Raw genomic sequence first — 10,252 nt, forward strand, 5'->3', positions numbered from 1 at the left:
AGGACTGACAACAGCAGGGACTGAAGTAAATATAAACTCCTGGCCAGCAGAAGGCAGAGGGAGAGTCCACAGGAAATGCTGCCAAGACACTCAGACAGGGCACAGGGGCTCGCAGGCAGACAAGGGTACCTGGCTGGCACGACATGAGGCACAAGGACGGCAACATTTACTTCCAGGGAGGAAGAGACAGCTCCACAAGGAGACGCCAGTTGTGGGTCCAGCAAAAGAGGGAAGCCACATGAGAGGACCAAGCGAAGCTGACAGACGAGGAATGAGGCGTGTCTAGGTCCCAGCCACACAAGGAGCCCAGAGTGGAAGAAATAGGAACAACGAAGAGACGCTGACAGGGAGTCAACAATTTGACACAACTTCTGCCGGGGAACAGAGTGCATCCATGAACAATTAAGTGTTGGGGTAACACAATGCCCAAACTGGACTCTGCACCACTAAAGGTTGAATCCTCCAATTCTTGTTTTTACGGACTTTTAGAGTGTGGACTGTGTATTTTCCTTTTAAAAAAAGGAAATTAATTCCTGATATGTTTAGGTTCTGTTATGTTTGTTTATCTTTTTAATGTACCTTATATTGTCTTGTACAATAGAACTTACTGTTGCCTTTTTCTGAAATTACTGTTGTGTCTTTCATTGTGTGTTTACTCACCGCCCAATTTAAAGAACCCTGTGTGCTATTATTGGTAAATTTCAGGAGTTCCCAGTCTCTTAATAAAACTGGGTGGCGTAGTCGGATATTTTAATGGTGTCTAAGTTAGATTACCTATAAGTGTGACCAGACACCTGTGACAAGTGCATCAAGTCCCACGTCACAGCAAGACACTGAGAAGAGAAACAGAACAGAGGAGGTTGGCTATTTTGTACAAATGACTAACAAAAAGAGATGCAATATGCACAGCTAATCAGCATCTTTAATCAGGGCATGTTAATTCTCAAACGAGAATACATGTCTGGGGACAACCTGTTAAAAAAGTGTATAGGGAATGGCCGTGAAATCCTGCACTGTAAAGGCTCCACCCACAGGGCTTCTTCCTAAAACACCTACTCCCAATTTCTCCAGTTCGTGCATTTTAAACCGTCGCCGGTATTTCAGGAAAAGAGAGCAAAAGATGCTGAATGAAAGACTTGATGCTGAGAGAAAATAAAAAGCTAGAATTGCTGTTATCCATTTAGGAGCTCAGCAGTACAAGGTAACTGAAGTGTAATAATTAATATGTATGTTGTAATGAGCGTGGAGACAGACAGACACACAAATGCAGACCACCACTGGGCTACTTCAAGTGCATATTTTGCAGTTCATATTTTTATGTATATAGCTGCCAGTTCTTTCATCAATTCCTACACTATCTTCGTATTGCTGAACAATAGATTGTACACACAGCACCTATGACAACATATCGTTCACATTTACCATTCATCCATTGATGCCTTTGTAAGCAAATGTATAATCTGATGGTACAGAAAGGTTTTCCCTTGCGTCAGTTTATGTTTATTTTTAAAACATGTACTGTGCTCTCTCCGACTATGCTAATGAGAGCACCATTGCTCTTTGCGGTTTAAAATCACCACCCCTACTTTGAGTGGCGCCTTCATGAGACATCGGATTGATTTAGAAATGTGACATCTGTTGAGCCGCCTAATTGTTCCCACCTACTATTAAGCAAGACCCACTCATGGTTGTCGTCAGACATATCAGGGCCGTTCTTAGCAGTTTGGGGGCCCTACGTGGTTCAGAAATGTGTAGACCCCGGATGTGCAGGCCCTGGATGGGGGGTGGGGGGTCCGGGAGGGGGCTGAGCCCCCCTGGAGCTCAGGAAGGTGTTCTAATAAAATGTCCGGAAAAGGCCTTAGATGACCAGTAGGCCTACATGTATGCTTGTGTCTATGCAGAGTGGTAAAATATTGATTTTGTTCTAGATCTGGTAAAGGCCGGTAATATAGGGATATTTCATGATTTTATGGGGATCTCTCTGAATGAATCCGAAATGAATCTCTAAATTTAACGTTTACTATAGTGCATTTGGCAAAGTTATGATGGCGTGACAATATTATTAGGGATTTAGGTGAAGATTGCAATTTGGATAATAAATTACCATTGTTAATAAGACTAAGAGATGCATTGAACTGAATTTCTTGGGACTGGCACAAACAGCTGCATTGCCAGGGGCATGACAGGGGCCCCAGGCCCACAGCCCAACAAAAAAAAAAAAAAAAAAAAAAATTGTAAGTCGGGGCCGGGTCGGGGGCCCCCCTCATGGTTGGGGCCCTACGCGGATGCGTAGTTCGCGTATGCCTAAGAACGTCCCTGAACATATATATTATATGTCTGGCTTCAGTGAGAGTTAGTTGAGCTGTACGCGCCTGCGCAGTACGTCTCATGGTCCCATCGCCGTGTACCTGCGTCCATGCCATCCGGTTTACCATTCTTGGTTAGTAATATGGATAATAAACTCAGATAATTAAGCAGGACCTTGGCCATTTAAGACTTTGTATGTAAGGGGGAGCGTAATTGTGAGCCAGTGTAAGAACATAAGAACCAGAGTTATGCGGTTGTACTTTCCAGTTCTTCTAATGATTCTTGCAGCAGCAGTTTGAATTAACTAAAAGCTTCAAAAAGAACAGTTTTAACAGCCAGTGAATAATGCTTTGCAGTAGTTGGTCCTACTAGAAATAAATGCTTGAATTAATTTCTCAGTTTCCTTCATATTTAGAAGCCATCTAAATTTTCTAATAATTTTAAGATGGAAAACACAGGGTTTAGATAGTTTTGTAATGTGTGTTTTAAGAGATAAACTGTTATCTAAGATGATGCCTAAGTTGTGTGCTAATTCAGTAAAACTAATGGTTAGTCCAACTGAGTTAAAAAGTGACAGAATATTGTCACAGTCTGCATAATTTCCCCAGTAATCAACACTTCTGTTTTTTAATTCTATATTCAGAGACAAACAGTTATCATCCATCCAGTCCTTTAATTCATTGACATAATTAGGTAAAGATACCATTACAGAACCATCATTTGGTCTAAAAGAAAAGGTATAGCTGGGTATCGTCTGCATATGAGTGAAAATTAAGGTTATGTTTTCTAATGATAGTTCCCAATGGAAGCATGTAAAGTGAGAGTAGTAAAGATCCCAGTACTCATACATTTAAATTCTGAGTATAATGATGGGGCATTGTCAGCACATTTCTACACATGCTGAGATCAATTTGATACATATCAACTCAACCACTCAAGACACCAGTGTAATTTTCCAGCCAATTTAATAAAATAGAATGACCAATGGTGTCCAGTGCTGCACTTACTGTAAGTCTACCAACATAATACCTCTATCCCTTCCTTCACCAGAGGATATCAGCATGTTGTTTACAACACAGGTTTTTGCAGTGTATTTATTGTAACCAGTGTGAAGCCAGACTTGAATTTCTGAAATATATTTTGACATGTAAGGAGTGACCAAAGCTATGTGGTAACTACTTTTGAAGTATTTTAGAAAGAAAAGGTGCATTTGAAATAGGTCTACAATTATTAATATTATATGTCAGTGTGTCTAGCTCTGATTTTTTTCAGTAATCGTCTGATGGTCTAATGGTTTGGTGTATTAGGAATTGTGCCAGTCAGTAATGAACAATTGACAATGCTAAGAAGTGGTCCTGCCAGGACAGCCATAATGCTTTAATGTTGCTGTCTCACAATTCCAGTGTCCTGGGTTCAATGGCATGTTCACATTGCCATTCGTCACTATCAGATTATTATTCTTTGAAAAGGGTTTTTTTTTAATAGTTTTATTTCTGCTTACTTTCAAACAAGCCTGCAATAAAGTGTACTAACTGGCTGTTCTTTAGATCAACTTTGTCTCTTTTGCAGAGTTTCCTAGAACTGAGTATGTGGTGTTCAAAGTAAGTTATAAGTAAAAGCAAAGAACAGCAGGTGTATAGCTTCTTGTCTTTACATGTCCTCCCCTCCTACTTATACTCACTCATACACTGTATCCTTTACTTGATATTCCCCTTTTTATTGTACAGTAAAACAAAGTGACATCTAGTGCAGGGGTGGGCAGATTCAGTCCTGGAGGGCCGCAGTGGCTGCAGGTTTTTGTACCAACCCAGTTGCTTAATTAAAAACCGATCCTTGTCAATTATTTAATTGCATGGCTTGCTAGTGCTTTAACTCTGCCATGTCAGGTCATTCTCATATCCTAGATTTATTTTCCTTTCTAAGGATATCATCCAAATGATTTGAAGTCTAAGTGCTTCACTTTTTTCTCTTCACTTTCCTTCCAAGTATTTAATTAAACCAAATAGTGTGTGATAAATACACACAGGTGTAAATGAAAACAAGCTAAATGGAGAAATGCTGGTCTCTTTTGTCATTTGCATGGTATTGCTAATTAGGAGCAATTACAAACCAAGAATACAGCTGTTTAAGACTAAAATAAGCAATAAGGGTTCAAAATCTTAATGAACGAGACAACTAAAGTGAAGCTGAAGTGTTACTTGAGTAATAAGGGCTTTTTATTAAGCAATTGGGTTGGAGCAAATACCTGCAGCCACTGCGGCCCTCCAGGACTGAATCTGCCCACCCCTGATCTAGTGGATGGCTGGCTTTATGGCATTCTGATTCAACATGCGTACTGCTATGGTGTTGAATAGATTTCTTACAAGTAGTTTGAATCCAGACTTGCATCCTGTTTGCATTTTCTCCATCAGACATATCTCATTGGCTTTCTTCATGCTGGTACTTGAGTCGACTTCTTACAAACAGAGTCCTTGGTGCAAGCCTCTCGTCTTGTGACACCTAGTTTCTGTTTCACAATGGCTTCGGTCTAGTGTATTTGCTTGTGTTTGTACATCATGTTTGAATCCTTGTCTGAATTTTGAATGTTTTTACTGCTCCTTCGGGTACTGATTGAGAAAGTACCACAGGCTGACCTGCCAATATCTTCTCTGACAAGCTCAGGCACACATAAATAGATCCCTCTGTAATACAGTAAACGCTTTAGGCCGCTTTGCTCTATATTAGTATAAAAAGTCCTACTTTTTTTTTTTTAGCCCCAAAGTTCATACTCTGGAAATGAATACGGACAGCAGTTACAGTATCTCTTTTTCAGTTTATCCAACAAGTATTTTCTATGTGATATTTGGAAATTTTATCACAACCTCGTCTGTTTTGATGGATTATTTCAAGAAAAATGGCATTTTAAGAAGTTTTTTTTTTCACTTTGAAGATCATTTGAAATTAAAAAAAACGACATCAATAAAACTTCTTCCTAACTTCTAATTTAAATGTTGTGCCATTGGCATATCCTCTTCTCTTTCGTTCAACTCTTGGACCCAAGTGCTGCTTCTAAGATGCAGCGTCACACCTCCTCCACTTTCTATCATCCCAAAAAGGCAGAAAAGCATTACCATGTTGTTCTTGAGCTTTTTTGTAAACTATTAATTTTATGTTATTACTGGCACAGATAAACACAGTTGCCTCTTCTAAGAAGTGAAGACTTATTCCTGATATTCATTTCTTCAGTAGAATTTTTTAAGAAGAATTTTCAGTGTTGGAGATAACTAAAATGTGAAATGCCCATTTGACTTCAAATAATGAAGACTAGCCGACGCCCGCCGTAGCATACGGCGGTGTAAGAATAGGAATGGAAAACGGTGAGAAAGGAATTCAGAAATCAAGAAGAAATAAATACTTCTTGAAAGATGCAGTGTGCATGTAGAATTTCCAGCCAAGCAGGATTACATGTTAAAGTGATAAATAAATCAGGCTTTCCGAATTTACGTAGCCTACTATGGCCATGGCATCCTGCTAGTTTTGTTGCATGTATCTTGGACTTTCTGGAAATGTGGACGGTAATATGATCATTTTGCCTATACGTACGTTATTTTCAGCGTTTGCTTGCAATGCGTCTGATAGTTCGACGCACAGATCTTGATGTAATCTGAGATAGTTGAGACGCGCGCCTTCTGTTTTAACATACGAATCTACGACGTATTGCTGGAATTGTTTGCCGCTGCAAAATACTAAATGTATTCCTCATTGCTAATCTGTAGGCCTACGCGTAAAATTGGCATTGAGTAAGCCTTATTCGCTTGGCGGTTCTTTTATCTGGAACATGTTGTAAATTTTTGTGCCAGCCAATGACTCCGTAAGAGAATAAAAGTGGGTAAACCATAGGATCGCAATTCATATTGAGCGTGGAAATCTGTTTACAGGAGTTGCCTATGGGATAGATGCAAATGTCCCTTTCGGAAGGCGTTTCACCATCTTCTCCGACGAAAATCGCTGCAACATCGGTGTGACATTTCGGGGCATTGTATCGTTGTAAATCCTGCTTAAGGGTTTCCTTGAAAACCATTCGTACAGATGCTGTTGGATTGGACCGAGCGATTTCATGCATGTGTTTGTATGATTTAGCGAAGAGGTTGATGGTTTTGAGCATGGAATCTAGCTGGAGAAGTACATTTTCACCGCATGCAGAGTTTGCTTTATTTTGTAAGCGTACTTTAGTAGCTTGTGCTGTGTCAAAAACATACAACTATTCATATCCTGGAGATGTAGAAGTTTTAGTATATAGTGGAGAGATTTGGTGATAAATTTGCCCGTGTATTTCAAAACAGTATGGTCTGTGGTCAGGAGGTTGAGTTATCTGTGCAGCCATGGAAGCAAACGCTAGAGAAGAGTTGTATTCTCGAATGTGTTCACGACAAAGCTTCTGATGTTTGTTGTGTAAGAAGCTGTTGTAAAGACACAGGTGGCTCCTGCAAAGGTGGTAAATCTACAGCACCTCGAGTACCTGTTGGATGTATTACTCTTAGCAGGACAGTATAGTGCATGACATGGAAGAGGATGAATAGGAATCGAGAAATGCCGTTTCTGCTGAGTGTGGGCGAGACCGGTTTTGAAGTGGAAGCAGGACGAACCAGAAGAGAAATATATACAAGAGATAATTAGAATGCAGTTAAAATGGATTTATCCAAAAGGCTCACACTCATAAGTACTGTTTTAAATATACTCAGACATGATAGTTAAGAGGATAAAGAAGGAGTGAGAGAAACAGACGAGCTACTGCACAATGTAATGTTTGCAGATGATTAAGCCATACTGACAGTTGTTGAGCAAATAAAGGAAAATATTCTGTCTACAGTAACTACTCTGGGTAAGATGACAACAATCATGGTAAATGACACAAAGTAACAGTGGGGACATCAAAATGACAGTGGAGAAATAGCTAAATATCAGTGAAGATGGCAGTAAGGTGAAACAACTGAACGAGTTATGTTACTTATATTAATTGATTTTACAATGTACTGTGAGTAGATACTATGGCAGAATATTCTGGACTAAATTAAATAAATAAATACACAAATAAAGTACTGTGAAATGTGAGCATTAAAAATGTGTCATGAAATATTTTTTTGGTTGCTTATTTATATATTTAATTTTGTCTGTAATATTCCTCCAAATGGATCATGAAATACAGCTTGAAATAAAACTGTCACTTTCACTCGTCAAAGTTGAGAGGTTGGCTCTGGCACATACTGTGTTTTGATTGGTGAATTGTCTTCTGTAGATTTCTCATCCTAATTCAATATGTCAGTACAGGAGAAGGTAGTAAATGAAATAGCACAAGAATACCGCAGATCTGTGTGATAGATAAGAAACTATCATGCTCCATCTATCATGCTAATGTAAGAGCTGCAGCTGACATAGCCACCCCTGAAAAGACATTTTGGGGCACTGTGCAACTTTCTGAACTTGAACTTTTGAATGCCACTCCATCAATTTTCTTTTGTTGTCATACCATTGCCTAAGCCACCAAATTGTATGTTTTTCCTTTCCTCCACTTTGGTGAAATTCTTCTTTTTTACATATGCTTTTACCATTGTATTTTACCAAAACACTGAACGGAAGGGGCTATTTATATTCAAATATGCAAAATTCTGTGAGGAGTCAGGGTGGGATTGAATGTGTGTGCTTGTGCATTAAAATTCACATTTATTGGTAATTATAAAGGGGAAGTGCATGGAACTTTGCTTATGCAGAGTTTTATGCATCTGAATTTTTGTGCATACGCACACTGCTGTTTTTGTCTGTTCGCCATGTTTTACTGTGAATTCTACACACAGCATTATACATGAGGATCAAGGTGAGCTACCACAGCTATGCAGATGACACAGCTGTATTTATCGATAACGCTGGATGACCCTGACACTCTTGGCTCTCTGATCCTGTGTCTTACTTGTGTTTGAGTGGATGAGTAGTAATTTTCTCAAACTAAATAAGGAGAAAACAGAAATTTTAGTTACCGGCAACAAAAAAAAAGCACACTTCACAAGTTTTAGTGTCATTACATTGGTTACCCGTGTAATTTAAAATTGACTTTAAAATACCACCAATGGTTTACAAAGCCTTAAATAATCTCGCCCCGTCCTACATTTTGGAATGTCTATCCCCTTACACTCCAAGTCGTAATCTCAGATCTTCAAATTAAAGTCTACTTATAATTCCATGAGACAATCTGAAAAAATGTGGCGATGAAGCTTTTTGCTATTTATATATCTAAACTTTGGAATACCACCACCTAATCAAGGTACTATGCTGCCCCCTACGTTTTTGGATTGAATGGCGCGTGTCCCAGATGTCCACATGACCATCATCAACTATTTCTTCCATGTGAAGCCTGTAAACCACGAGGTCTGATTTAGAACATCTATGTTAGGTAGAATGCCCAGTGAGTGCCTGGCGGTCGTTTGGCTTTGGAACCCCTGCAGATTTTTCTTTTCTCCAGCCTAACTGGAGTTTTTTTGTTTTTTTTATGTCCTCCTGGCCATCTGACCTCACCTTTTTCTTTGTTACATTCTATATAATATTATTGTCTAATTTTGTTTAAGTTTTATATTAACTTTCTTTTTATTTAATCTTGTAAAGTGCTTTGAGGTACATTGTGTGTATGAAAATGTGCTATACAACTAAATATTGCTGTTATTTATTTAAATTTTGTTCAAAATATTCCTTCATAGATACTGGCATACAGCTCAAAAAAACATTATTATGAAGCCTAGAAATAAATAGATAGATACTTTATTAATCCCAAGGGGAAATTCACAAATTTCTTCTTTTTTTTTCTAAATATCTGGCGCTTTTAAATACCGCTGTAGACTCATAAAAACATCAGTATAATGAAACAGTTTTGTGATGCAAGTTTGGTGAATGATGCCATGCTACTCACACAACAACACCATATTGCCCATCATGAAATTTATTATTAGGATAAAAGAAACTTGTTCATTAGTAAAATTTAAATGTTAGAAAATATATACCCAAATATTAGAAAAATATACAACTTGATTTTTGGAAGTTTTGTTAAAAAGTTGCATCTTGAGAATATCTAAAATTGTGTGTGTTTTATATTAAAACACAAAGGACACCAAGAATTAAAACACCCCCCAAAAAAACCCTGCATGTTGAAGATATGAGCAAAGCTAATATTTTTTGGTTCTGCCTCTAATCTAGATCTAAAACTGAAAGTGTGGACAAGCTGAACTACATTTAGCACTCTAGCAACTGGCACATGATGTAGTACAAAGAACATTCATAGACATCAGCTTTATTTGCTATAGCACAACTTGTCATCTTAGAGACTTTATAGCATTTTCAGTTGATTGTGACCTGACTGAATGCTCTTGGTTTTAATGAAAAGCTAAATCAATAGTATACACTAAACTCAAGGTAGAAAGGCTTTTAAACCCTAATGGAATGATAGGCCTTTGCAAATCTAGTCAGATCATGAAGAAAAACCTTTCGAACCTGTCAAATAACTTAGACTACAGTGACAGTTCACATTTCTGCATCTTGACTCTAAGTACAAGGTAAAAGCAATTAAGCAGTATCTACGTGTGATCCAGCTATGAAGGGTATAGAACTCTGTCTTTCATAGTATACAGCATTTGAAATGAAGGGTTTCTTACATTAGCTTATGCACATGCATGTATCATAAAATATTGTAGTTACAGTCAGGTTCAGAAGTATTTGGACAGTGACACAATTTTCATAATTTTGGCTCTGTACACCACCTCAATGGATTTGAAACAATGCAATCAAGATGTGATTTAAGTATAGACTTTCAGCTTTAATTCAAGGGGTTTAACAAAAATATTGCATGAGCTGTTTAGGAATGGCAAGAAATTTTTATATATGGTCTCTCTATTTTCAAGGGCTCAAAAGTATTTGGACAAACTAA

This window comes from Erpetoichthys calabaricus, chromosome 12, assembly GCF_900747795.2.
Source record: "Erpetoichthys calabaricus chromosome 12, fErpCal1.3, whole genome shotgun sequence".
In the NCBI taxonomy this organism is placed as follows: Eukaryota; Metazoa; Chordata; class Cladistia; order Polypteriformes; family Polypteridae; genus Erpetoichthys; species Erpetoichthys calabaricus.